The sequence below is a fragment of the Meleagris gallopavo genome, chromosome 2 (assembly GCF_905368555.1).
Source record: "Meleagris gallopavo chromosome 2, MGAL_WU_HG_1.1, whole genome shotgun sequence".
In the NCBI taxonomy this organism is placed as follows: domain Eukaryota; kingdom Metazoa; phylum Chordata; class Aves; order Galliformes; family Phasianidae; genus Meleagris; species Meleagris gallopavo.
Window position 1 is genome coordinate 14,881,699 of NC_139405.1, and position 27,957 is coordinate 14,909,655.

The window sequence follows — 27,957 nt, forward strand, 5'->3', positions numbered from 1 at the left end:
TACTGCCTTCTTAGAAAACAGTTCATCACTTTGTGTCTGTTTAAGTTTGGATCAAGTTTGTTTTCATCCTCTGGAAGAGGGGGGGAAAAAAGACTCTTAAAAGGCAGCACAGGTTTAGTATGCACCCATGGCTTAGCCCAAATCTTACTCAGGTTTAGCATAATTTAGTCAGTATTAAGCTCTTTCTTGTACTGTTCCTTCTTAAAGGTGTTGCTCAAAAACATTCTCTAGGTTAAAAAAAAAAAAAAAAGTTGAGCAGGTGAGCAGAGATGTGCTATAGTTTAAATTAAACTTGGATAGTGAAAGGTGTTGTTTCATCACTGACTTGCTGCTGCTGGAAGGGGATGGCCTTGCTTCCCCTCCTGTTTTGTTTCTACTGCTTCCCTTGGGCTGGTCCTGATGTTCTTGTGGCCTTGTGCCAAGCTGATGTAACTCACTAAAATGGCATGAGATGGGCCAAAATGGAGATGGGCCAGACCAAAGTCAGGCTTTTTGCCAAGTCAGTGTACTGAATCTGTGTTCTTGGAGCGGAGACGCATGGGCCTGTGCGGGGCAGGCGGAGGGGGTTGCTGGAGGTGATGGTGGTTGGTGCCTTCTATGCAAGTGTGTAGGCATTTGAGATGGGGCAGCACAGCACTGGGTTCACCTCCGCTCACAAGTGGTGCTGGACTGTGGGTGTGGAAAAGGTCAGCGAGCTGAAGCTCTGAGTAGCAGGCAGTGCCACTTTAAAATTTTTCATTCTGCTGTGGAGATTACTGGCACGGCCTCCTTCAGTAAATGCAAGGTTGTTGCCATGGAGGACAGGAAATCCCTCGTCTGCACAGAGAAGGAAAACATTGGAAATTGTCCTACTGTAAAGCACAGCTGCTGGGAGAGGGGTGCTTGCTTGTGCAGGGTGTTTTCCAAAGGTCTCCTTTTTGTCTGCAGATCTTTACGCCTTTGCTCTGTTTCCTAGCATGCTTTTTGCGTGTTTGAAGAGGCGATGGACAAAGGAAGTGGGAGCAGCTGGCTGGGACTAGCTTTAAGTGCCCTGATTATCGTGAGAAGCAGAAGGGATTTTCGCTTGGGAGTAAGATACTTAACAAATTTACAGTATCTGCTTCATCCTTTAAATCCACGGCTCCTCTTCTTCTTCTTTTGCCTACTGTTTGTAGAGAAAGGTCTCTGCCTTTTCTTCCATTAGACCTCCAAAACCAGAAGGCCTTTCTGCTGCTAATGCCTGGATAGGGAGAGCTGCCTTATCCCTGTAGGATGGGGAAGAAGTGAGATTTGAGGATGATGTTTCAGGATGTGTTGATCCCACCTTTCCACTGCAGGCTCTGCAAGAGGACTTGGTTCCTGTAAGAGCTGAAATCAGATAAGCATGTGGGGAGGCTAATTAGTTCTGTCAAGCTTTTTAATGCCGTCAAGTTGCATAAAGGTTGGGATGCTTGGCTGCTGCTGGGCAATGCTTGTCTGTCTTCTCCGTGGTCTGTTCCAGAGGTCAGACATGCAAGTTATCATTGATGTGCATTGATGTCTGTAGATGGATGTCTGGATCAGGGTTTTCCCTACCTTCAGAAAGTTTTCTAGTTCAGCTCAGGTTCTGCCCCATTGCTTTCCTGTCTGCCCATGCTGGTGCAGTCCTGAGCTGTGCTAGGTGCTGAACAGAAGCAGGTAGAGAAAGTCTTGTCTGACTCATTGAGCTTTAACCTCTGCTTCATAATGTTTTCTGGGCCAAGTGCTTGTGCTAAGACTCATGAAGCTGAACTTACTGTTGCAAGACTCTGGAGGATGTTCCTGTGTTGTAGACCATGGTGTTATAGGAGGTGTCTTGGCTGCAGAGGAAAGGGAGCTTGTGCTTTTCAGCTTCTCAGTATGTACGGGTGGGTACTGCTTTTAACATGCTGCATTTCAATGAGCTGTGCATTGTTGAAGTGGCAGCAAGCCTACGGGATACCTCTTGGGAGTTGCTGGCAGGGATGATGTGGGGAGGCTGTGGCATCTTTGACAAGTGATGTCGTGGGAACAACATCAGAGCAGAGGGCTCTGGTTGAGGGGTGAAACTCTCCTCTTCCTTAAAGGGACTCCAGGATTTCCCTGGCAACTGTTTCTGGATCTGCCTCAGCTTTTTTTTTTTTTTTTTTTTTTTGCAGTTCAGGATGTTGTAATCCTAGTACAAGCAGCCCTCTTGCATGGTTTCTTCTCATACTGGGAGAGGAGGCTGGAGAGTCTTCTGATGTAAGTTGGCCTTGCGTTGACTAGCATGAATGCAAGGCTGATTTATGCTACTAGGGCTCCACAGCCATGTTTGCCTAGTTCTGAACACAGTTGGTTTTGACGTCTGTCTGAAGTCAATATGCAGTGACCTGATTCATGTTTTCCTTTATGATTGACTGCAAAGCACCACCTCCTCCTTTCCGTATCAGCCCTCCCTAGGTATATTTGCACAAGTCAAGCCCTACTCTCTGTGTTGCCTTATTTTCACATTGATAAGTGACACAGGGTGGTTCAGATGTCTGCATTTTGACGTAGTTCCTCCGCTTTGATGGGAGACCAGGCTTTTTAGGCTTAGCTGAATAGCTCTGTCTATTTAAGAGTTTTTCTTTCAATTCTGGCATGGCCTTCTAGGTTGGGGCTGGCCATTTGGTGCAGGGCCTGGTTCAGTTTCTTTAAGACTATCTGATCCTTGTGGAGTCCCAGCCCTGTGCCTTGTAAAACATGCCAGGAAATGGAGAAGTTGGTCACTGGACACGAGACAACATGGAAAAGCCCTACCTCTACCTTATATTGCGTGGAGAGAAACAAAAGGTAGGAATCTGGAGATGATGTAGCTTATCTTCAACTTAGTTGTCAGTGACAGCCTTTCTGGCAACTATGTGTAGTATGGAGCTCTCCTTTGATTTTAGAGGTTCCCTTGGTTAGAAGGAAAGGGGAAGAAGCATGGCTCTAGGGAGGGTGAAGGAATCATGTCTCACTCACATCAGACCCCAGGGCAGTGTATCCAATGTTCTGTGGCAAGGATTGATAAGAATGTAGCCAGAGTGAGCACAGGACGGTGTGGGGAGATATCACTAGTGGTGCAAAGCAGGGCTGATGGGTGTGCTTCTGCCCCATTGTTTGTATGGGTGCACACACCTATGAGTCCCCCTCCATTAGACACTTCCAGGGGCTCTGGAGAGAGTGACTTCCACAAAATCTCTTGGCTTGCATTACAGCAAAGGGCGGTGAGGCCCTGGAACTGCTGCCCATAGAAGCTGTGGTGCTCCATCCCTGGAGGCACTCAAGGCCAGGTTGGATGGGGAGCCCTGGGCAGCCTAAGCTGGTGGGGGACAGCCCTGCCCACAGTGGGGGGTTGGAACTGGGTGGACTTTGAGGTCCCTTCCAACCCATCCAGTTCTGTGATTCATCAAGCACAAGGTATAGCATGGGGCCTGAATGTTGCAAGTGGCTCAGTCTTGCAGAGAGGGGAAGAGGGAAAATGCAGCGCTGACCTGCTGTCCTTGGAGCTGTGCATGTAATGTTTGCTCCAGTGAAATTGTAAGCTGAAGGATGTATGCTGAAGGAAGAAAGGGGACAGTTGGCTGAAAAGCTTTCCTCAGGCAGCATAACTTGGTTTATGGAAATGGTTTAATTGTAGAAGCCGTGTGGTATGTGAGTATGCAAACCTTCAGCCACCAGAACTCCCTTGGTGCACGCAACAACCAGAAGGAGGTGCAGTGAAAACAGGGAGCCCTCTGTGGGAGACAAGCAATTCTGTGTCTCAATGGGGAAATCTTTGTAAATAAACCACCTGGCCATGTTTGGTTACAGCAGAGCTAAAAAAAAAAAAAAAAAAAAGCAAGGACACTGAATGGCTTCCTGACTGGTTACTGATGAGATGGATCAGTTTAGTGAGAGATGGAGATGGGGACAGCTTCCTCCCTGACCTTTATCCATGGCAGGAAGGATGTAGGAATCTTGTTGTCATGTGAGTGTCGTGCTGCTGAGAACTCCTTTGTGTCTGCTGACCTGCTGTGAGCTGGGTTATGCAGCATAGGCATGGAGAGTGAAGTGGATGGGCTGTCTCCTTGCTTCTTAGTGCTCTGTCCAAGGCAATGTGGAGCAGTGGGCCCAGGGTCTCCTGTCAGCTCCCCTGTGGGCTGGAGAGATGTATCACCTTTGGGGAACCCACAGGACCTTCACAGTGGGATCACTTCTTTTGAGCACAACAAAGAGGGGGAGATGAGAAGATAGAGGGCAGCCCTTGCCCTCTGTAAGCTGTAGACAGGAGGCTAATGTGCAGCACTGGGTTTTGGTTCCTCCCAGGTTTGTGGTTGTGCTCTCCAGCAGCATTGCAATGTGTGTTGTACTGTAGCAAGCATGCATCGTGACTACCCTGGTGTCACAAAAAGCTCATTCTCTCCCAGCAGTGTCAGCTGCGAGCTGCTTGAGGCAGGCCACGGTCTTTACTGGTGTTAGTGTAACACCTTGTGCAGAGGAGTCTGATCCCAGCCCTGAGCTATTGCCTGGAAGCAGATGTTTCCCAGCCCTCTGCACCCTCCTTGCTGCAAGGCCCTGTGGCCAGGTACGTGCTGAGTGACAGAGAACAGAGGAGGCTGCAGTGGGGTTCCAGCTGCCTATAGATAGTCTCTGTGCTGGTAGTGGGGCAGAGTTCTGCAGAGACGGGCCAGAGAAAACAGGTTTATTTCCTTGGCCTGGACTCACAGTGAGGCTTAAAGGAGAAGAATTGCGGTGGTATAGTGAATGAAGACAGATTGAAGAAGGCAGCCTACACCACTGGAATAAGCTGAGGACTCCTGGTTGCAGAATTGGAGTGTCTTAGCCCTTGCATCAAAGTATTTAAAGGTAGATGTCTCAGTATCTGTGACTGTTGGTCACTGAGGGCATCCTTGTGCCAGAAGCTTGCTGCCCAAATGGAGCCCAAGCTTGTGTTGCCTGATGGGAGCAGGGGGGTGGAGGGAGCCTTTTTGAGTGTCCCCCGTGGCTTCAGCACAGCCTTTGTCCCTGTGTGGCTGCTCAGCCAGGCCTCTGTGTTGCTCCTGCTAGGCTGTGCGAGATGTGTTCTTGCCATATGGTTTTTGTTGCCACAAGTGAGTGAAGCCAGAAATCTGATATGTGAAAGCAATATCACGGCTGATTTCCTGGGGCTGGTAAGTACAGGAATTATAAAAACACTTTGGCATGTTTCAGCGAGGTGCTTCTTGTAGCATAGCACTAGGCTGGGGAATGAAAGGCAAAAAGCAGAGGTTGATCAGCTGTGACAAGGACAAACAGTAGGTGGGTGAAGCTTTTATAACAGGAGTGCTTCTGTACTTCAGGGTCCTGCTGTAAATTCAGGAAGAAAGTGCTCCTTTGCTGAGGGGAGGCTGGGTGTGATTCTCCCTGTTAAACATCAAAAGCAGGCTCTGCTTCCCTGGCTATCGTTCCTCTTGTCCCACAACTTGCTTTCCAACCCCAAGAAAGTGGCTTGAGGCTTTGGATGTCTGCAAAGGTCAGATGAAAAAGGTATTCATGCAGGAAAAGTGGAATGAAAGGGCATCCGCCTGCCCCAGGGTGCCTGTCCTTAGCTCTGGAGGAACAAGAATGTGGGGGGCACATTTCCACAAGTAAGCATGCAGGAGTGTTTTGTGGCCCAGCAGGCAGGACTTGGCTGAATCCATGTGTTATTAAATTGCCTCCAAAGCAGGGCAGACACATCCATGCTGCCTGCTGGGAAAGCTGTCTGACCCACTGTGCCCTAAATGTGGAATATCTGCAGACTGAAGCTACAAGGACTATCCTAACAGCTGCATTTCCAATTCCTAGCAATGTTTCCTGGTGCGTTTAAATGCATTATTCTGAGAGCACTGGAACTGCTGCTTCCTACCTTTGTTATGGCACCATGCTGATTGGTCCTTGCTGATGCACGCCAGGATGGTGATGCTTCAGCTTTAGAACTTGAGGCTGAATGTATTTCAAGAGGGTCCTTTTGGCATTTCCCAGTGGATGGGAGGTAATGGTGGGATTCTTGTGATTGCCTTTCCCTGACATGATGCTGGCCTTTCCTACTGATGTCTGGCACCAGGTGTTGTGGTGATGGATCCTGCCTGTGGATCCAGGCAGGTGAGTCCACAGATGTGTCCTGATCAGCAAGTCAGCTCTAAACCCAATGCCTTGAAATAAGCCCAAGGAAAGTGCTTTGTTGCTGAACCTGGGGATTTGATGTGTCTGTGGCAGGCACCCTGGCAGCTCTGTGTGCTGCTCAGCAGCACCCACAGGCACAACGTCTGGCAGAGCTCCCACCTTTGCCTTGTCTGTAAATATTTGCATCCTTTCCTTGCCATCAGTAGTCTGGAATTTGCTCAGAGAGAAGGTAACAGATGTTCAGAGAAGTCATTTTCTGAATCACCAGGTCATGGGAGCTGTGTAGGAAGGCTTCTGGGGGAGGAGGAGTGAGGGGGAAACCATGGTGCAGCAAAGCAGCAGTGCTTCCTTCTGCTGCAGGGCATGGTCTCAACAATGTTCTCCTTGTGATTTGTGGAGCACTGTGCATATCTAGCTATCGCCTGCAAAGCAGGAGGCATTCTCAGCTTGGAGCACTGGCCCTTGGCAGGTGGCTGTATTCAAGAGGAAAGAAGAGGGCTGTTGGTAAATCTGCATGTCTAATCTCTCATCTTCTAATGCTTTCCTGAGTCAGCCAGTTCAGTGGTTACTGATTTACTGTTTCTTATTCCTGAGATTTGAAGGGGGTTCATGTTGGCTTTTCCAGAGGCAGGACATGGTCTCATGAGGGCAATGCCTTCCCAGGGTCCTAGTCTCTCTCCGTTGTGGGCATGGATTGATCAGTGCTGCTTCACCTCCTCAGGGACATCATCTGCTGGAATCCTGCCCAACGTAACCCATCAACATCTCTGCACTGACCTGGAGCAGTATCTGCTTTGGCACTGCGGGTGGTATTTAATAGGGTGTATAGCTTCACTGCCAGCTAGAGAAAAGCCAGATATGGAAAGTGCTTAGGCTCATTCCTTCACCTCTTCACCTGCTGCAGTTACTGAAGAAGAAACCTTTGGGAAGCATTTGTCAAGTGTTTCTCTTTAAAGCAATCCAGGTTGAAGCAATGCTCTTGATTCCTGCCTCCCTGCTTGTTTACAATGCTGCTCTGTGGGACCGGGAATGAAACAGCAGGGAACTGACCCAGGCTAGAAATAACCCAGCAGAAATGATGACTTGGGTGCTGCTCCTAACATGAGCTGAGAAACCATGCTCATGGTCAGAAGTTCAGTGGACTTTAGAGGACTGCAGTAGGTCTTCTGGTAAAGGCATGTTTTGCTGATATCGGAGAATGGTTTTTAGGAATATGTTTTCTCTGTTGGCATGTTTATTCCTGCAGGGAATAACAGCATCTTTCAGAGGAAGAGAGCCCCAAACCCTCAATCTCACCCAGAAGATGCTGAAGTGAGTGTGGATGATGCACTGGCCTGTGTCTCATTCTCTGAGTTCTGGAGATGTTTGCCCTTGTTAGAGTAGTAACATTTGCTTGGTGTCAGAAGCGAAGTGAATGAAGAGAGCAATTAGCCAGTGTTAGCACCTGTCAAGGCAGGAGGCAGCTGATGCTTCTGTGGGTAAGTCCCTGCCAGCCACCTGCCTGCTCTCATGCTGCATATTCTCCAGGAAGGGCCAAGGCTCTTCAAGAAGGAATTAGGGTCATGGTAGTCCTGCAAGGGGCTCAGAGTGACACTAGCCTGCTGTAATGTGGTGCAGCTGAGCCACAGCTTTGCCTTGGCTGGAGACTGGTTGGTCCCCAGCCTCACTTTATTTAGGATTGTAGCAGAAATGTGAAGTTATGGCTTCAACAGGGATTGAGCACCTGGTGGGAAGGCAGGGCCAGCCCTGGGATGCTCAGGTGCATGCAGTGTTCCTGAGTGACCAGGATCCACCCCTTGCCAGGCCTCATTTAATGCTTGGCAGTGGAGGCGAAGGTATCTTGCTGGACATCCCTGCATACCTGAGGCCTTCTAAAGATAAGCAACTTCTTTCCTTTATTTCTGTGTCTGTGGCTGTTGCATGTGAGCAAATCTTCACTTGCTACAATCTGGGACCTTGCTGTTCTGCTGTCATTGCTGTGCTTTCTGTCCCCTTACAAGGATCAAAGGAAGCATGAAAACTCTTGGGCAGAGCTGGGAGTGCTGTCACCTTTGCTGGCAGGTTTTTCCTTACCAGAGGAGGTAGTCTTAGAGTATACTCCCAGAATGGGGCTGGGACTTCCCAAAGGAACAGGAGGGAATTAGGGATACAGTGTCTGTCCATGGCTCCTCAGGATGTTGCAAACTGCCCCTGGGCCTTCCAACTGTGTCTGGGATCCCCACAGCACTATTCCAGTGCTGGGCAGAGAAACCTCATGTCAACAGCTGCTGTGCTCTGCTCTTCTCCAAAGACTTCCAATTAATTCTTTAAAACACAACCCATCTGTTCTCAGCCTGCAGGCTGCTTGAGATAGGGGCTGTCTTTTCTGTGTGTAATAGAACAGCGCTGCAGAAAGGGGTCCTGGCCTTGGGTGCGGTGACAAGCAGAACATTAAACTTTGTGTGAAGTGGCTGTGTGTTCTGGCACAGCCCTAGGCTGATGAAGTTGTCAAGTGAAATGCCATATTTCTGTTTTCTTGGCCATGTGCAGAAACCATCATGAATACAGAAGTACATCTGCTTGGTCTGGAGATTTTTACTATCCCCTTGCGCAGCTGCTTCTTTAATGTTGTGGGTACTACTGAGCCATGTTGTTCTCCCACATCTTTCTTTCATGCTATTTTATTCTGAGTTTTGTTTTTCTGGAAGCATGGTGGAGGAGCTGAGGTTTTTCTCTGTGGTCTTCTCTTTGCTAGATCTCCAGGCTTGTGCTCTAGAGCTCAGCAGGACAAGGGTGCTGCTGAGCATGTGGCATCCTGTGCTGCCTCCTGCCCTTTGTGGTGATTCTGCCCTGGGCTGGAGGCTGTGTCCTCAGGGCTCCTGATAACCACATCAAAACGGGCCTGACCCTGTGACTGAGCCAAGGCTCTAATTACCACTGCAAACTCACTTTTATGGTTCAGATTTGTTAAAGATTTTTGGCAGGCTGACTGGAGAGCCTTGTGCCACATCAGGAGCTGCTGGTGTCCAAGTGCTGCATGTTGGACTACATACTGCCTGTTTTTCCCGCACAGAGATAGCATAAAATCCACAACCATGACTAATAAGGTAGAAATTAGATGTTCTGCTCATGCAAAACCTACACCAAATGTGTGCTGCTCATAGGTCTGGTGTACAGATGCTATGTTACTGAGCATGGAAGTGCAGCTGGAACACTCAGCTATTCTTGTGTCACTGTGCAGCCTGCAGGACAGGAGCCTGGCTGTCATCCTGCCTTGGGGGGTGGGCAGTGCTGCTCCATTGCTTGCTCTTCTCCACTGCTCAGGGTGCAGGCGGCTGCATGGCTCAGCTGGGATGTGGTTAAAAGGATGTGGTTAAAAATTACACCTAAAGGTCAGCTTGCTTAAAATCATTTGGGGGAATGTTTTAATTTAAAAAAGCATTCAAAAAAAAAAAATCAGTGTATGTGATAGTAAAAATGTGATTGCTTTTCCTCACTGAATGGTGACAGTGAGAAGCTGTGGTTTGCGTTCATCTTTCTTGTCTGTGCCTACATGGATCAGGATCACTTAACCTGCTTTCAAACCCTAGAAAAAGTGACTCCAGCCATTTCCTGAGCATGCTCAAAACTGGAGTCCCAAAGCTGATGCTGGCTGTGCCCTGCAGCTCAGTGGGGGTGTGAGAAAGAGGACAGGCTGGGGCATCTCTTCGTGCTGTTCTGGCTGTTAGGAAGGCACTCCCTGCAGCCAAGCTTACAGCAGCAAGCTGCTTGCCAGCTGTGTGGGCAGGCTCAACGCATAGGTCATGTGGCATGGATGCAGATTTTTAGTGCACTTGAAAACTGAGCTAAGCCGGAGGGTTGTGCAGTAAGCCCAGGAGACAGCTGTTGTGGCAGTGGATAAATGACCAGGAAGCAAAAAAAAAAAACCCCACTATTTCCCTGTTTCAGAGACAGAAAAATCTCTTTTCTGCTGTGGGGTTGAGTGTTGAGGTTTTAGGTCGATGGGAGAAATGGCCTTAGCTGCAGCCCAGAAAGGGTGGTTGAGCCCACACCTTTACATCTGGGTGGCAATGAGCATGGGTTCCTGGCTCTCGATCCACTGCTGTGGGAGGAACCACTGAGGGACACTTTGGTATTGAAGGGTTAAGCAGCGTGGATGCAAGGAATGAGCTGTGGTGCTCCTTTTATGAGTCAGAGGGAAAAATGTGCCCTCCCTCTCAGATGTTTCCTTCTGTCCAAAAATGGCTAAATGGGCTCAGTGAAAAAAGCAAGGAGGCATTCCTCATATTCTCTGGAGTAATTAGATTTAAAAGCCCGTACTTAAAGGGGTAGCTTGCAGCAAATTAAATCTGACTCTGGCAGGAATTCTGCAGGAAGGCTGTTGTGTCTTGGGTAGTATAGAGCAGGCTGGGTACTGGCTGGGGAAAAACAAGGCTGTCAGAGATGGACGTTAACGAGCAGTCTGTTAGTCAGCACGGATTATTAAACACAGGAGGTCAGTCTGTCGTCTTTATTTTATTAGGGATGCCTGACACACAGCAATAACCACAGGACTCAACTGGGTTTGCTTCTGAGTGCACAGGTTAATGGTATCAACCCCATCCAAAACCCATTCATGTCAACAGGAGTCTTTCCTCCAACTTTCAATGTGATTTGGAGCACGACCAAAGTTAGTGTAATAGGCTTTTTTAATATATATCCTGTGATCTTCCTGCAGCTAAACAGCCTGCGTTGTCTTCTTTGTAGCAGGATTGCAGGCACTTACTACATTACTTGCTGGTGGCAGTCTGCTTGTGCTAAAGCACACGTGAGGGCTGGTCTGCAGCAAACATCTCTGTGCAGAGAAATACCATCTTTGTCTCCAAACCTCCCAAAGCCCCTCTTCTGCCTTGTGAGGGTTTGTGGAGACTGTTGGTCTGAGACATGTATGATGGGGGGGGGGGGGAAAGCAAAGCTTAAAAAGAGAGGGAAATGAAGATAAAAGGAGGAACATTAGCTTGTCTGTGTTGTAGCCCACCCTTCCTGCCTCCAGCCAGCTGGAGATGCTGACAGCACTGGGCAAGGCTTTGGTGTGGGGGAATTGCTGCCACCTTCTCCTCTCTGGCCCAGAGATAGAGAGATGTCTGCCTTGCTGTCCAGAAGTAGGGTTCCACAGAGGCCTAGGCTATGAACAGGGCCACCTTTGCCCTGAATAAGTGGAAAAATCTCCAGGTCTCTTCTCAGTTTCTGTCTTTGGGGAAAAAAGCAAGTCGTGCCAACCCCAGAGAGACCTGCTGGGGCTGTGCCATTTGAGCTGCCTGTCCTAGTGCATGCCCAGTACAGGACTGTTCTAGCAGACTCCATGTGTGTAGGTCCTTGTGGTGGGGTGAGAGAAACACCAAGGGGGGAGGTCCCAAGAGCATCTCTGCCAGGCCGCTTGTGCCAGCAGTGCAAGGTCTACTGAGTGCTGTGGGATGGATGTTGGATGTGTTTCCTAAGACCTCCTGACCCTGCAGGCTCGTGTTCAAACACTGTTTCTTCTTCAGGTGGGTTTTCCCACTCCTGTAAGGATACCTGACCTGCCAAAGAAGTCTTGGTTGGCCAGAATGTCCCTAGTGAGAATGGTTTAGATCTATAAGAATTGTGAGAGAAAATAGAGGAAGAAGGAAAGAGGAGGCAGAAGAGGTTTCTTCAGGGTGTTTCGGTCACTAGATGAGAATTGTGGTGTTTTGTTTTTTTTCTTTTGGTTCCTCCTGGGCAGAATGACTTTCTGGGATGGAAGAGAACAGTTACTTCATCTCCAGTGTCAGGATGGACTTTGCTTTGTGGCTTGTGCCTGGTAGAGAGATCCCGGCTGGGTATCCTGAGCAAAGATGGAGATTTTTTCCCTCCATAACTGATAATCTCCTTTATGGGATAAGGCTTCAGCTCTCTTCAGTGGCATCTGCAAATACCAAGCCTGGGCAACTCATTGAAAGTGTTCTCATTGTGCCTGGACAGAAATGTTGCAGTTTCTCAGTATCGAGCTCACATCAGTTGGTGGTTTTTACTCTGTAAAAGTTGATCACATGTAGAGGAAGCCAAACCCAGGGTTTCTGAGTTGCAGGTCCTTCCCCAAGCTGAGCTTTCCTTTGCAAGGAGATTCCATTTAAGGGGAGCCTTGAGCGCAGTGGAGTGCTGAGATCTTGTGCAGAGGTGAGCACTTCAACAAGGTAGCTTAGCATAGGTGAGGATTCAGCTTGTTTTTCCCTTGCCCAAATGCCCACAACACATGCAATGCTGTTTTGCCAAAGACACTTCGATGTCAAATCCCAGCTGCATCTGTCTGAAGCTCTCCAGCATGGATGTGTGGGATTTGTTTCTGCCTGGTGTAGATGGAGGGGCTAACCCCATGCTTTATCCCATCGTGCACAGTGATGAGATGTGTGTTCCCAGCTTGAGCCCTGTCCACAGAGCTCTGGGCAAAACCCACGGGGACAGCTGGGGCTACTGACCAAGCTACTTCACCATGCTTCCTTCTCGTTGTGCTTCGCTGCCCTGGTGCATTGTGTACTGTATGGGCAGCCTCCTGCTGGGAGGAGGGGGGGCCTCTGGCCCTTGGAAATCAAAGGAAAGTCTGGTTGAAAATAGTTCATTTGCTAAAGCTCATTCCTATCCAGCTCTGCGCAACCAGCTGTCTGCTTGATTTAAGCTCTCAGAATGATGCTGAGGTGATGCTGGCTGAGCCTCTGTATCCAGGATGTCTTGAATAACCTGAAAGAGAAAGGAAGAAGAAAGGCAAGGTTGAGAAGACAAAGTACACTGAGAGAATGAATTCCTGTGTGCATCGGTTTTTTTTTTTTTTTTTTTTTTTTTTGTGGAAGCACAAAAAAGTTTTCTTCAACTTAAAATGGCAATTTCTAAGACACTGGACTGGTCGGAGGCATTTAGGAACATGACTTGGAGTTCACAACAGCGAGTGCCCTGTGATCCCAGCTATTCAGCTTGCATATGACCAAGTGCAGGTGAGGTGCTTGAGGGCTTTTTTTTTTTTTTTTTTGCCTGAAGTCTTCTATTTCCCTCAATTTTAAATTCACCATTGTTCTCTGCTACTGGCACCCATTTCCTTAGTAGCATGTGTATCAGCACTGCAGACATAAGCAGGGTTAAGGGGTCAGCACCATGCTTAGCAGCACCCCCCGTATTCCTGTCTTCTGAACAGGACCCCTTCCTCAGCATGTTCTGCCTTTTTATCATTTCTTTATCATTTCTTTTTCTTATTGGTAAGTATCAAGAGCTGGTAGGCTGAAATCATGATGCGTATCTCCAGCTGTTCTCTCTGCCTACTAGTAACATGGATCAGATGTCTGGAGTAGGCTCAGGTCTCCATTTGTCATTAGGGAATGGGGCTGCACTTTTCCAGGCAGCTGAAGAGAACCATCACTTTGATCCTATTAAAGCCTTTGTTCCATGCGCATCTCTTTGCTGCCAGATTTTTTTTTTTTTTTTAAAAAGAGGGAATTGAAAGTATAAAAATGCAAAGAAATGGAAAAGTGCTGAAACCTGCTTTTTACAATTATTTTTCCCCTCTGTGAGCTAACAGGGTGGAAGTTTGTGTCTGTAGTATGTGTGTTGCTTGGGTGAAAGCTGACGTTCCTTTGCTGTCCTGAGTTTTGTTTCAGGGAGAAGCCTCCACCAGGTACCATAAGAGCCACAAGCATTGCTTGCTGGAAACTATCTTCCACTTTCTCTCCCTGACCTTGTAAAGAGAGGCAGATTGACAACCTTGCTTCTTCCTTTATGTCAGAAAAGAGATTTGAAAGGGCTTTGTGGCAGCAGAAGAAAACCCAGGCAGCTTGCACATGGCCTTTTCACATGGCTGCAGACATGGGTATCTTCCACAGGGTTTCCTGTTTGGTAGAGCACCTGTGGCTCTGGCACAGAAAAACACCTGGAGGCAAACATTCTGCCTTCTGCAGCACTTTTTGGAGCTATGGGCTGCAGGTGGTTTGGCGGTGCTGTGGGTGAGGCTTGTATGCTTCTCAGTAACTTCCTTTTGCTCTCAGCTGCTGAAGCATCTCCTGGACCAGCAGCCCCGTGTCTGTGGGATGACTCAGTGCCTGGCAGAGGCAGGGAGGGCCAGCAGCCCCCAGCCCGTGCCCAAACAGACCTGGCTTTGTGCTGGCTGGCTTAAAGGAGCTTTATTGCTCCTCTAGGCACTGCACAGGACCTGCTTTGTGGGGTGCTGTGGGGCAGGGCCGTGCTCATATGGCTCTACTGAGCTTGTGCTGTCCTGAAGGCTGTGTCACCAGCCCCAAGCCAGCATCGTGGGTCTCACAACTGACTATGGAGTGTTTAGTAACAATCTCCTCACCAAGGGTCTCCTAATCATGTGTAAACATATGAAATCTCAGTTCTGTGAGGCTTTTTGTTCACGCTTCTGCTGCTCAGTTTCATGTTGAAACCCCTCTGCAGCTGCAGTCTCTCAGTTGCAGGGGCAACTGTATGGTTTGACTCTAAGACCAAAATAGTGATTTTTTTTTTTAATGTGCTAGGACGTAACAGGTGTTTGATAAATTACCACAAACCTGTCCCAATGTGGAAGGATCCTTTTAAAGCTCCTCCTAATATTCTCAACTGGAATTAAATCTTAGAATGTTGTTTTGAAATGAAAAAAGTTCTGGCACCTTGGGTTTCAAGTAAAAAGCTTTGATATCAAAAGGTTTTTATTTATTTATTTTGTCAGAATGGTTCATTGGTTGTGGCATGAATCTGCAAACACTTCTCCTCCAGCTGGAGCTGCATGTTTTGGCAACAGGAATTAGTCACCTGAATAATTGCACCAGCTCTGTTTGCTGTTCTTGCCCAGTGTGTCCCACCTGCTTGAGTGTTCTGGGGATGCTTCTTCTTTCACCCACTTACTGCAGGTAATGGGCAGGCAGTGAGGGTTCTCCCACCACCTCCTCCTGCCTACTGGTGTTGTCATGTCTCCCATGAAACCAAGTCATGTTTCTTGTAAAATCTCTGCCACTGCAGGGTACTACAGAAGTTGTAAAGGCTGGGATCTGTGCTGCTGCTTACGTTGCACAATGTTGGCTGGCTCCTTTCCTTCCTCAAGGGCTGGATCCTGCCTCTTGCTAATGGGGTTATTGCAGTGTTCTGCTGGAAACGTCTCTTCTTGCAGTGTGGCTGCAGCTTATGTCTAGTTTTGCTTGAATTCCATCAAGCTCTGCAAGAACTCACACTCAAGACTGTGAAAGGCAAGGATTTTAAAGAACAGTTTTGCAAACAGCTTTTGGAATCATGAAATTATTTAGCTTGGAAAAGATCTGCAAGATCATCATGTCTAACTGTCAACCTGACCTAACCAAATACTGTCACTAAACCAGGTCCTCAGTGATATGTCCACACATTTCTTAAATACCTCCAGGGCTGGGCACTGCACCACTGCCCTGGGCAGCCCATTCTGGTGGTCTGACCACCATCTCCAAAAGGGATTTCTTCCCAGTATTCAGTCTGAACTTTCCTTGGCAAACTTGAGGCCGTTGTATTATTGAAGTTTTAGAGCTCAATCACTATTGCAGTGTTACCTCATCAGCTGCTGGGCATTTGTGCAGCAGAAAGCCTGAAATAACACAAGGTGAACCTGGCCTTAAGAATACATAGGAACAGGTTGGGCAGTTTTTCTTATAGGTGAGCTGCCAAGCTTGAAGTAGGAACTGTCAAATGCTGCGGTGTTGCTCATGCAATAATGCCAGTGTTGCAACAGGCAATTCTTAAGAAGCCCCACTGAGATTTGCTACCAAACTCTGGTGGTCCATAGGCTGCATCAGTCCTGCTCTAAAGTCCCTATGCTGCAAGCCCCATGCGTGGGGCTGGGCGCAGTGGTCCTTGCAGCACCTTCCTGTGCTTTCCCCCAAAGGTTGGGTTTTCAGCCCTTTTCCCTCCAAACCCCTGTGGAGTTGTGGAACAATCTAAATTAGAAAATATTTTCAAGATAATTGTGTCCTACCATCAGCTAACTTACTCTACTTCACTAAGCCATGTCCTTCAGTGCTGTGTCCACATGTTTTTCTTTCTCCTAAGGGTGCAGCCCTTGCCATCACTGGACCCTCAGGTTGAGGTTGGTTGGAAGCGTTGGTTTGAAGGAAGGGAAGGCAAATGGTTACAAACCAAGAGTGTTCCCTTGAGTATTGTGTGGCTTTTCTGGATGTGTTTGTGTGCATGAGGAAGCCATCCCAAGGAAGCAATTCTGTACTGTGCAGGTGCTGGAGTACAGGCGCAAGCTGTTCAGGGAGGTAATGGAGGCTCCTCCGGGGGGACCTTCAGAAGCCACCTGGGCGTGGGCCTGGTACCCTGCTCAGGGTATCTCTGCTGGGCAGGGCCTGCAGCAGATGGACATGTGTAGAGGTGCCTTCCCACCTCTGCCATCTTGCTCTCTATGACCGCCCAGCACATGGGCTGTAACCTTTAGGGGAACCCCCTGGGATGTGTCTCTGTCCAGAAGCCTGCAGAGCAAGGAGGAACCAGAGCACCTGAAACTGCTGCAGAAAGGCATGATACTATTTTTTAAATGCAACCTTTGCCACACATTACAAGCTAAGATTTAAACTGAAAAGAAGATAATGCATCTCTTTAATGTGGGGAAATAGCTTGCTAGCAAATAGGGACAGTGCCGTCAAGCTGACAGGTGAATTAACACCACTACTAAGCCATCCTTTTAGTTCTTGAAAGTAGAAGAGCATATTTTTAGCTACAGGGTTTTAAGTGTTCTACGCCTGAAACCACCTTTGGAGGCTGAAAGTCAAGCCTGCTCTGCCAACCTGCGCAGCTGCTTGAAAAAGGAAAGGACACGTAGGTGGAGAATTCAAACCAAATCTGCTGTGAGCACTGGCTTTCTGGTAGAGATGGGGAGGTGGGTGTGACCAGAGAGAAAACGGTCGCTGAGACATGTTGCTGCTCCTTCAACTCCCTGCTTGGGGCTTACAGGGATTTAGTGACAGTAAACACCCAGTTCCTGTAGCAACAGGGGTTGCGGCCCACCATGGTCAGTGCCATCTTGTTGTACCGAAGAGCTCAGGGGTTACACAGTGCACGGTGTCTGGATGATGAAACCCGAGCCCTTGAGAAAGGAGGGGAGTTTTAATGAGACAGTGTGAAATGGCTTGCCTTTGCTAAACCATTTGGAGGAAATAGCTGGTTTTTGAGTAAGAGGGAGATTTGTAAAAAGATCTGCCCATAGATTTCTCTTTCTGGGGCTCTTGGCTTTCTGTGCTGCCTCTGTCTGTGGCACAGATTTCAGCTGAACTAATCCTGTAAAAATGCTGCAACATCCTCTTAATTCCTTCTAAACCAGACTTTCTTCAGGATTACCACAGCAGAGCCCTGAATCAGTGCAGGATGTGTTCAGGCCTGGAATCACAGCTTGGATGACCTGAGATGCTGGGCAGGGAGCTGGGAGGGCTGGTGGAGCTCATACTCTCCTGCCATACTTTGATGGGACAGTATATTTGTCTGGAGGACCTATGGCATAGCAAAGCTTATCTTTGTATATGAAAACATACAGGGGAGGGGAAAAAAAAAGCAATCATAAAGCTTCTTCCACTGCTCATCTTTCTATAGAAATGATAAGGAACATAAGTCCTAGTAAAGCGGTCACTTGGAGCTTAGGAAGGTGTCCATCTAGATTTGCTGAGTCTGGAGATGAGACACAGACTACGTCCCACCAAGTCTCAGATTTCATCTTTTTCACGTCATGAAAAGCATTTCCTTCAATGGGAAAACTATTTTGTACAATTTGCAGATCTCTTGCAGAAAAAAAAAAAGAAGAAGAAGAAAAGTTTCTGGCATCATGGTGGAATAAAAGGTCTAAACCCAAAGTTCTAGTAAAGCCACAGGGCTGGTATTCCTGTGTTAGGGTCTGATGCTGGTTGTTTTTCATGGAACTGGGACATAGCTGGGGGTCACATGGGACTTGGAAGGAAATAGGGAGGGAAGAGACAAAGAAAAGATGGAGAAAGGCAGTGAACTGGCTACCTGGAGAGACTGATTGAAATAATCAATGTGAGTGTAACTGAAAGCTAGCAAGCATGTCAAAACCTTGTTCCTGACATCCTGTGAGCAGAGTCACGTACATCAGCAGAGCAGGGCCATTGCCTCATGAGCAAACTCCTGTCCCTCTACCATGTGGACCTGAGCTTTCACCCAGAGCCAGGGCCTGATGCTCACAGCTGGTTACCCTGCTCTGCTGGGAGAATGTCGAGGATGGCCCTCAATGTCTTTCAGATGTTTTAAGGAGTTGGGCTGAGCCTCGTCAGATGTGGAAGGAGGGTTAGGAGGAAGATGGGCAGTTATGTTTCTGGTAGCCGTCTCCACAGTGGTAAATCTTACAGACACGAGTGGTAAGATTTGAGACCCCAGCAGAAGGTGGGCTGGGGAGGGAAGGCTGTGTAGAGGAGCCCCGGAAGAAACTGGGTCTTCTGCCTGCAGAAGAGAGAGATGATAGCAGCGTTGTAGATAAATTGCTTTGTTTCTAGCTAACTGATGGTGCTGATTCCTGCTCGCTGAGCCCAGATAGGCTTTTCAGGGAAAGTCTAAACATTAACAAAACAAGTGGTGTGCACACAGCGGAGCAGCTCAAACACAGCGTGGGTGGTATGCTGGAGGGCATTCACACACAGGCACAAAGGAGAGGGTCCTCCTGATTCTGGAGCTGGAGTGTTCAAGGCTGCCTTCTATCGATTCGCCAAATATTTGCTTGCATCTGCAATCTTCTGACATTCCCATAACAGGGGTAATTTCAGCTGCAGGTACACTAGTGGTGACTTTGAGTGGCAGAAGGGGCCTGGGAGCAGGGCAGCACGCTGGAGATCCTCAAAGGTGAAGTTCCTCTGGAAGGAAAGAACAGCAGTTCTCAGTGCTGGGCCTTGGTGAAGTTCACTGGTGCCCTGGGACAAGGCTCTCACAAACACTCTTTTCAAAAAGGTACTTCTGAGCAAAGATGGTGCCATGGTGTCCATATGTTCCAATCTTGGCCACCCACACAGTGCTGTCCAGTGGAAATCACTGCTCCTCCACACATTGGTGGAAAGCACCTGCAGCAGGTGCAGATCTTGCTTTCTCCGTGCAAGGAGAGGGTAGGCTTCCCAATGTGGGAACAGCATTCCTGTGTTGCTGTATGGGCAGGTGAACACATCTCCTCCTTTTGGAGATTTTGCCCTGAGGAAGGATTTGGGCTAAGCAGTGTTCAGCTGTTATGGTAAAGGTCCTCTCAGTCACACCTAGGAAAAAGGCATCCTAAAGGCTGTCTTCTCCTTGCCGAGTTGTTTATGCCTTTAGAAACCAAGCTTCAGACTTTCATGTTTCAGAGATATGTCCTCAGCAGTGAGGTACAGGACAGGCTTTTCTCGGCAGTGGTTTCTCTTAGGAGTTGATTGCTTTGGGTGTGAGTGTGCCCAGTTCATTTTGTGTTTACCGGATGTGATCTGTGGTATTTATTAACCTGCAATTATTATTAATTGTGCAATACTCCCTCCTGCTCATAGATATATCCTGTGTATGGGCAGAACTATTTTTGCACTTTTTATTTGCTATGTTTCTAATTATGCGATTATGAACACTTTTTCCAGGTTTCTGAGGAAGCTCCCCCTCATCCTGGACCTTTCTCCATTCTTTCTCAGGACTCCCTTCTCCTTCCTGCCTTGCTCTTGCTCTTGGAGGATATCTCAGCTCTTTTGTAGGTGTTGATATGGTGACCTACTGGCTTGCCTGAGCTCGGCCACATCTGTCTTGGACTCTCTTGTGACACAGGAAGGGAAAAAGCTCTGTACCTCATGATGGTTGCCCACAGAACCTGTAGGTGCCCCATCCCTACAGGTGCTCCAGACAAAGTTGGATGGGGCTCTGGGCAGATTGAGCTGGTAGGAGGTAGCCCTGCCCATGGCAGCAGGTTGGGGCTGTGTGGGTTTTAAGATCCCTCCCAGCCCATAACATTCTATGATTCCATGGCTGCAAGTAACAAGAATGATGTGGTTTTTGTTTTGGATGCTGTTTCCTCTTTCCAGAAAGGCAAGTTGCTGTTGCTGGGTTGTCAGTGAGTATGGGCAGAGGCAAAGAGTTGAAAGCAGGTCCCTGGATAGTGCAGGCACCTTACAAAAAATTTTATGAAAGCATTTTTGATTCAATTATACCATGCCTTTCAGGAGTTGCATGGTAGGTGCCTTCTCCAGATGGCTGAATCCCTCTGGACAACATTTTCCATGATGTACTTTGCTTTTGTCTCTAGAAAAGATGAAACATGACCATAAAGTCATTTGCAGGAGTCCATTCAGGGAGGTGAGGTTTCTCTGTGAAGAACTGAGATATGTGAGCATCAAAGCATGTATCTTGTAAGTCATTCTGTGGTATGCTTTGAAACTATCTACTTTGGCACTTCAGCTAAAATGGGTTTTGAGATTATTTTTTTCCCATCAAAAAATGCCAAAAATACTACAAAGTGACAGTTTTCATAAAAGCATATACAGAGTGTAAATTTTGTATAAAATTCACTTTTTCTAGTCTTCATAGCAGATTTGGACAGTTCCAGTGGGTTCCAGACTGTGCCCTGTTAGAAGTCACTCCTGACAGGCTTTACCTGATAAAAGGCAGAGAAACAGCTCCTTACAAAGTGGCTCCAGGAACCTCTGGCTTTGCCTCTGACCCCACTGAAAGACCAGGTATTTGGTAGATCCCTGCCCTTCTGTCCAGTCTGTGGGGAGGCCGGGTGGCATTGGCATCTGAAGACACAGCAAGCCCTGCTTTCTGCTGGCAGCCACCAGAACATTTCTTGCACCTGGGCCTTGAGGAGCAGCAGGACAATGTACCATCTTGTAATCTGCTGCCAGTACCGGTATAATTTTCCTGTTTTCCATCAAGTAGGTTGTAGCTTGCTATCTAGTGCCTCTCAAACCATGAGGAAGAACTACTGGCACAACAGATTAGCAGTGAGATGGAATTAGACTTTCTCTACAACATCAAGTCCTGCCTGAAGTCTCGCACCATCATGTCTCTGTTGCCCTTTCTGCACACGGGCTGGCCAGTGTTCTGTGGGCAGGAGCATGGACCTGTTCTCCTGTGTGGCAGGATCTGCTCTGAGCCTTGTGCAGCTGTGTCCTGCCACACCTGCAGGTCAGGATGGTTCTTGCTCAGCTCTCTGTTCTCACCCAGAATATATTGCAGAGGACTCCACTTTCAGGACTGGTGCTGCAGTTTCAGTGTCAGCTTGTGAAGTGAAATCCAAGGTGAAAAATGAACTTGGTAGTGTTCAGGGAGATACAAAAAGAATGGAGTCTGGAAAAAGCCTGTGAGAAACAGGGTGTTGGTGCACCTGTCTTGCACACAACTCTGGCACTATGTTGTCTGGCAAACCCTCTCTGCTTTTTGTTTGCTTTTCCAAGTGCTTTCTATGGCTACACTTTTCTGGGGTTGAGGCCCTGCATGTTTCACCCTGCACACAACATTGCTCTTCCCAGAGAGTCATCAGCCAGAAGCAGGATGGAGATGTCCCCTGCCCAATGGTACTGGCTTCACTCCTGAGTTTTCTTCTGCCCTGTTGCTGAATTTTTGACACAGTAAGGGAGACGGATAGGCTCATCTCTGCTTCTATAACCTGTAGAGATAAAGGGCTGAGTTATTTTCAGTAGAATCTATTCTTGGGCTAAAAACCCATTACTACTGTTTTTTTGCTTCTGTGACCCCTGACACCATGACATTGCTTCATATTTAGCTCTATATTACATGCTAACATTGAATCTACTGCCCAGAATGGAACAGAGATTGTGCTAACTGAAAGTTTCTTGACTACTGGCTCAATCACCTGGAGGAATAGGAGGCTCAAAGGGTCCCTTGCTGTTCTCCTGGTTGAAATGTGTTGGAAAAGCAAATAAAACAGCAGAGAGCAGGCAGAATCAGTGTTTTACTGGCAGCTCTTCTTGGCTAGTCAGGAGTTTCCCAAGACCTACTTTACACTCCTATCATTTTTTTTGTTCAGTGGGAAATTCATGAGGCAAGCAGAGACCTGTGGAATGGGAATCTCTGGAGCCATCCCATCCACCGTCCATCACAGCAGCAGGAGCTGGTCTGAGCTATTCATGCTGGAAGGAGGTGGTGTCTTTCTCAACTGGAATAAGCCCTAAAATATCTTGGGAAAATCTGAGTGCGACAGAGTGCTCATGTTGCCTGACACTCCTCAAGTGGCAGAGGCTCTGGGAGCTGGCCCAGCTTCTGTTGCATACCCTGTCTTGTATCTAAAAGATAGGTACTTGCCAAATGTGGATTTGCCTGGCATCCCTCTGTCTTTGTTTTAAATTATACAGAGTGAGATTTGCTGAGTTTTGCCTTGCAGGAATAATTAGCTGTGTGATGTTAGGCTTGGTGTGTTTGTTCTGGTTCCTGCCAAAGACCTGCAAAAACACTGAGGCTCTTAATGCATGGGCTCTTGGCAAAACCCCCAGGCAGTGGTGCGGTCAGGGAAGGTGATTTGTTATTACTGTTTTGAAGTCTGTCCTTCATGTCCTGTGTGTCTGACAGGGATGTAGTGAACCTTCCTCACCAGATGCCTTTTCCTATTATACAGATTTTCCTTCTGATCTTCCTCTCAGTGTAAATGGACACTCCTAAGTTTTGAGCTGCCCAATAATGGGGAAAAAGTGTTTGTGTATAGGGAAAGCTACTTGATGCTTCCAAGTGCTATCTTGAAGAGTAAGAAAATAAGGGAACCAGGTCTTCCTCTGGTATGAGATGACCTGGTTGACGAGCAGAAGCACATCAGCTTTCATAGAGACAGAGGTGTATCTGCAGGTGATCTAGCTTAAGAACTTCCAACAGCAGCTGGTGTGGCTTTCTGAAACAAAACAAACAAACAAAAAAAAAAATCTTTGGTTTTAAGCACAAATGTGCTCAAAAAGCATGCCTTAAAAAGTGGGCAGTGTCGTTCCTTACCTCTCCTGCTAGACCAGACATCCAGCAAGGATGGCAAAGGAGGCAAAGAAAATATCATGCTCACCTCTTCTTCCAAGTAGTTGCAGTAACCTCCTTCAGGGGGAAAGGGATAGAGCCTCTGGCTCTTGATTTCCAGAGAAAGGAAGTTTTAGCAGGCACTTGATCTGAGCCACTGCAGATATGTGAGACTCAGAGAGCCTTGCACTTGCCCACCTGGATTGATACAGTGCTGTCTCTGGGTGGGTAATAGTGAGCTGAATTGAGTGTGGGAGACAATTGGCCTGACAAGGTGATCATCTGTCTTCTAATTTCTAATGTCTGTTTCTTCTGGGCCATCCCCAGTGGTTGTGCCAGCCTCATGCCTGGTGCATGGATCTGTGCTTGGCAACGGCTTTTTTGATATCTGATGATGGCTGAGTTAATCTCCAGCCCTGTTTTGTGGGAGCTCTTCTCCACCTCTCTCGTGTCCTCAGAAAACTTGTGGGCACTTGTTATTTTCAGGAGCTCACACTCTCTGCAACGCTTGTTAGAAGTGGCTCGGTGGAGGGGAGTGCTGAGCAGATGCAACTCTTGCTTAAATTTTAGGGCCTTAGGAAACTATGCTTAAATCACATTAAGGAAAAAGAGTTGTTTCCAGGAAAAGTTTTCCAAAGTCTCCATGCCAGCCATGTCCTGGTGCTGAGTGGTCCCACCTGGGAGCCAGCTCAGTGCAGCTGCTGGATTGAAGCACATTTCTTTCCTAGATGTCATGCTGGGCTTTGCCCCAACTCCTCTGGATTTCCAGGGTGCTTGGACTCATCGCTGACTGTGGTATTGCTGATGTGGATGGGCTGGGCTGCATATTTGGGATCTGATTCAAAGCCCACTGAAGGCACCAGCAATTTGCTGCTGATGTCAGTGGTCTCTGGAGCAGACACTGCGCCACTGGTATTTTTTATATAGACAATTACCTCTAAGGGAAGTGAAGGGAAAAAGCACACATTTCATTTAGAAAGTAAATAAATGAGGTGTGATTCTTCTGAATTCTCCCTAGCACACAAGCATCTGGGATCCCTCCCAAACCACACTCTTATTTCTGGGGCCTTTAGCAACTGGCTTGCAGCATGCAGATGTCCCCTTTCTTTAAGCCTTTTCTGCCTGCTGTCTGAAGGCAGGCAGCATAGGTCAGATCTGCAGAACTTTCCAAAGGACATTTCTCCTGCCAGACCCAAACTCTTGTTTTGCAACCCCATGCTGAACCTCATGGCCATGTGGATGGGAAACTGGAGCAACCTGATCCTGTGGGAGGCAACCAGCCCAAGGCAGGGGTGTTGGATCATCATCTTTGAGGTCCTTTCCTACCCAAGCCATTCTGTGATCCCGTGATTTTGACCAGAGAAGCTGTGGATATCCCACCCTTGGAGGTGTTCAAGGCCAGCTTGGATGGGGACCTGGACAACCTGATCTGGTTCCTGGTTTAGTGGTTGACTGTCTGTAGCAGAGGTTGAAACTAAGTGATCTTTGAGGTCCCTTCCAACCTAAGCCATGATTCTATGATTCATTGCAAACCTGATGGCAGGGTCCCCCCAAAAGCTGTGCAGCCATTCCCTGGGGAAGCTGATGGCTGCCTTTCTGGTCGTGTTTGGCACCTTTCAAAATCTTCAGCTGTCCCCAAGGACAAGTCAAGAAGGAATGCCAAACAGCCTTGTGATAAAGGCACTGGCACCAGAGAGTTGCCAGGAAAGCAAGACACAGGCACAGTTTATAAAGGAAAAAATGGGTGCACGTGTAACCCTCAGTGCAGATGGCCAGTGTGGGGTGAAGTTATGGGTCAGGAGCTGCCAGGGAAGGTGTGGGGGATCTGGGTGGGTATTTAACTGGGCAGAATTAGTGAGTCATTGAGACTGCATCGCTTATTTGACTTTCCTTGGGCTTTATCCAAAGCCTGCTAAAGCTAATGTGATTTTTTCCACTGACTTCCATGGGCTTTGGAATGGGATCTTTGTGCCTACAGGGTTATCTCAGTTTCCTGGAACCCATTCACTGTTTGAATTTGCTAAGTATATTTACTGCCAGACTCCTTTTTTCTTTCACTTCTGATGTCGGATTGCAAAAAGTTCCCAGCAGTGGCCAGTTGTGGGGGCTGTGCTGCTGTCGTGCAATAGGCCGTGGGTGTCCTCTTCCCTGTCTAGCTTTGTGCACCTCTTACAAAGTCACACCTGTGATGAGTGTGCCACTTGCAGGGAGCATTTGGAGCAGCTAAACAAAACTCAAGAGTATTAGAAATAATCGTTGTTGTTTTTCTTTTGACCCTCTTTCCCCATGATGAGGCTGTGCTTGCTCTGAGCTCATCCCCTGGGCCATCATTCGTCCATCCAACCTTCGTCATACCATTGCCTGCCTGCTGTGCCTATGTGAGCCTGCACCCTCTGATGGGCCCTGCTGAAGACAGGTTCCTTGTGGGCCCTCCTTGAGCTTGTGTAGGACTGTACATGGACAGACAAAGAGCCATGGGGCTGGGGAGCAGAGGCTGTGACTGAACCTCTCAGCTGGGAGTTGCTGATGGTTGAGCAAAGCTTTGAGAACCCTACCTGAATCACTACCAACACACATTTAATCCAGGCAGTGTCCCAAAACCTTTGGTCTGTTCTTTGGAACAAAGCGCCCTCAGTAACAGCTATGGGCTCACAGACAGTGTGTAACTTGTTTTCCCACTTGGATTAGGGCAGGTCCGCAGATGTTTATTATCCATTTTTTAGGTGCTGATGAAAATCTGACTCTTTCAGGAAAATATGTTTGTTTTTCATCCAGGGGTCAAGATAGTCCTTCCATTTTGGAAACTGGAAAAAAAAAAAAGCTGCTTTTAAACCAGCCCCTCACCCCATACTCATGAGACATGAGCATCTATGAGCCCTCTAGGTAGAGCTGCACTCCTAGGCAGTGACAGCCCTTGTGTGTATGACATCTATTTCTTGGAGAAGGCTTAAATGCCTGACTGTCTGGCCCTGGACTACCATTTTTGCTGGGCTTGGAGTCTAATTTGAGCTTCATTCATTTATTTTTAACTTGCGATTTGCATTTCAAAGGTTGATGAGTTAGTCTATAATAAGGAGCAGAGGTAGATTTGCAGACAACCTTTACATTGTTGCTCTCAAGGTAAATATTTCCCTTGAGCACACAGAGTCAAAGTACAGCTTGCACGTATATAAAACCAGGGACAAACTACAGTGCGTGTGCTCTGTTCTGGGTCAGTGCTACCCTGTCCTCTGCTGACAGGGTGTCGGGACCTCCCTTAGCCCTCTGCTCAAAGCTGCTCCCTCGGCATCATGTGGGTTTGAGACTGCAGCCGCAATCAGAACCAGGTGTGTGCCTATCCCTCACCTGGGTGGCTGGGAAAAAGCCTGGGAACTGTGACCCCTTTCCCTAAGATTTAAGCCTGTGGTGCTGAGTCAATAGGAACCAAAATGTATTCTTTGAAGGGATTCAGTGTTGCCTTTTTTTTTTTTTACTACATTGGCATGTATGCTGCATTGTGATGCTTGAGATTTACAACATGTTCTTTACAAGTGACTTCCACAGCTCAATTATGTCGTGTGAAGAGATTAATTAACTTTACGAGAGTCACAGCCTCTGGCAGTGGAAACAGGAACCGCTTCTGCTGGCTGGGCTGGATCCACGCTGATCCTGCACAAAGCCTTTGGCCGGGCAAATCCCTCCTCCCTGGCAGCACACGAGCCTGGGGCGTGGGGATGCAGCAGGCAGGCACCCAGACTGTGCTGCTCAATGTGCCCAGCTCCAGCGGGCAGGGCAGTGCTTTTAGACAGGGGTTTTCCCACTGCTGAGCCCCCTGTGATGCCTCAGGGTGCTGCTGCTGGGTGCTGGGGGGAGCGCAGGTGGATCGGTGCTGTGTCAGAGCTCTTCAGACTGATGTCGTGATGACCTTACTGCCTGGCTTCCCCACGTCCAGCATTTGTGTGACCTGCTTTTATTTCTAGGACTCTGGACAAAGACTGAACGCTGCTTCCCTTCACCCAAGGCGATTGCTGGCCAAAAGCCCACAGTGTTGCCGCTCTACTCACCACTCACCCGTAGCTAGCCCAAGCCCTGCAGTCTGGGTGCGTACTCAGAGAGCTCTGGTTTGTTTGCTGCCATAAAACCCCTGAGCACAAGGTGTTGTTTTAAGGCTGAATGGTGAGTACAGCGTGTTCTCGGACAGCGGCATGCAGGTACGCACTGCTGCCCTAAGAGGAGCAATTCAGGGCTGGGATTTACCTTGGCATTACTCAGTGCCACCTCGCATGCAGGTCTAACTTCTCCCAAGGCCTGAGGTTCCCTACTGTATTTTTTGGAAGAAAAACTGCTTAACATTCATTTTCTTTTTTTTTTTTTTTTAATTTCTATGTTTCATTCTTTTTTCTCTCTCTTTTTCTTCTTCTACTTCTTTGTCGTCTTCTTGGATCAGCCTGCGGGGGGGGGTGGAGTCACCATCCTTAGAGATGTTCAAGGAACGTGGGGATGTGGCACTGAGGGACATGGTTAGTGGGCATGGTGGGGATGAGTTGATGGTTGGACATGGTGATCTTAGTGATCTCTCCAACCTTAATGATTCTATGATACTATGCAGGATTTGGTTCATGGATGCTGTTACGAATGTGCTCAGAGCATTCCTCTGATGGCTGCTCTGCTTCTCTGGATAAATAACTACTCCGAGGTGTGCCCATTTCAGGGAGGTTTGGATGCATCTCTGTGCTGATGTGGCAGATTCCAGGACCTCTCCAGAAAGTTTTTCCTGCAGAGGTGCAGAGGCAAAAGAGGCTCACTCTTATACAAAGCACACATTGCAATAGTGGGCACGTTGGATGCCTTAAATGTCCAACGACGGTATGTGTGGAGAGAAGAGCTCCCCATATTCAAAGCAGGAATTTTCCTTCCCCAGAAAAAATATGCCCCTTATGAGGT

At 47.9% G+C, this 27,957-nt stretch overlaps 1 protein-coding gene across 1 annotated transcript in view; it reads left to right on the forward strand.

Annotated features, from left to right (window-relative positions):
- Positions 1 to 889: 889 nt before the first annotated feature.
- RRBP1 (ribosome binding protein 1) overlaps positions 890 to 27,957 on the forward strand; it is a 56,903-nt gene continuing 29,835 nt past the window's right edge. The window contains exon 1 of the mRNA XM_085219042.1: positions 890 to 1,069. The gene's annotated coding sequence lies outside the window, so the exon portion shown is untranslated. The remainder of the gene's footprint in view (positions 1,070 to 27,957) is intronic.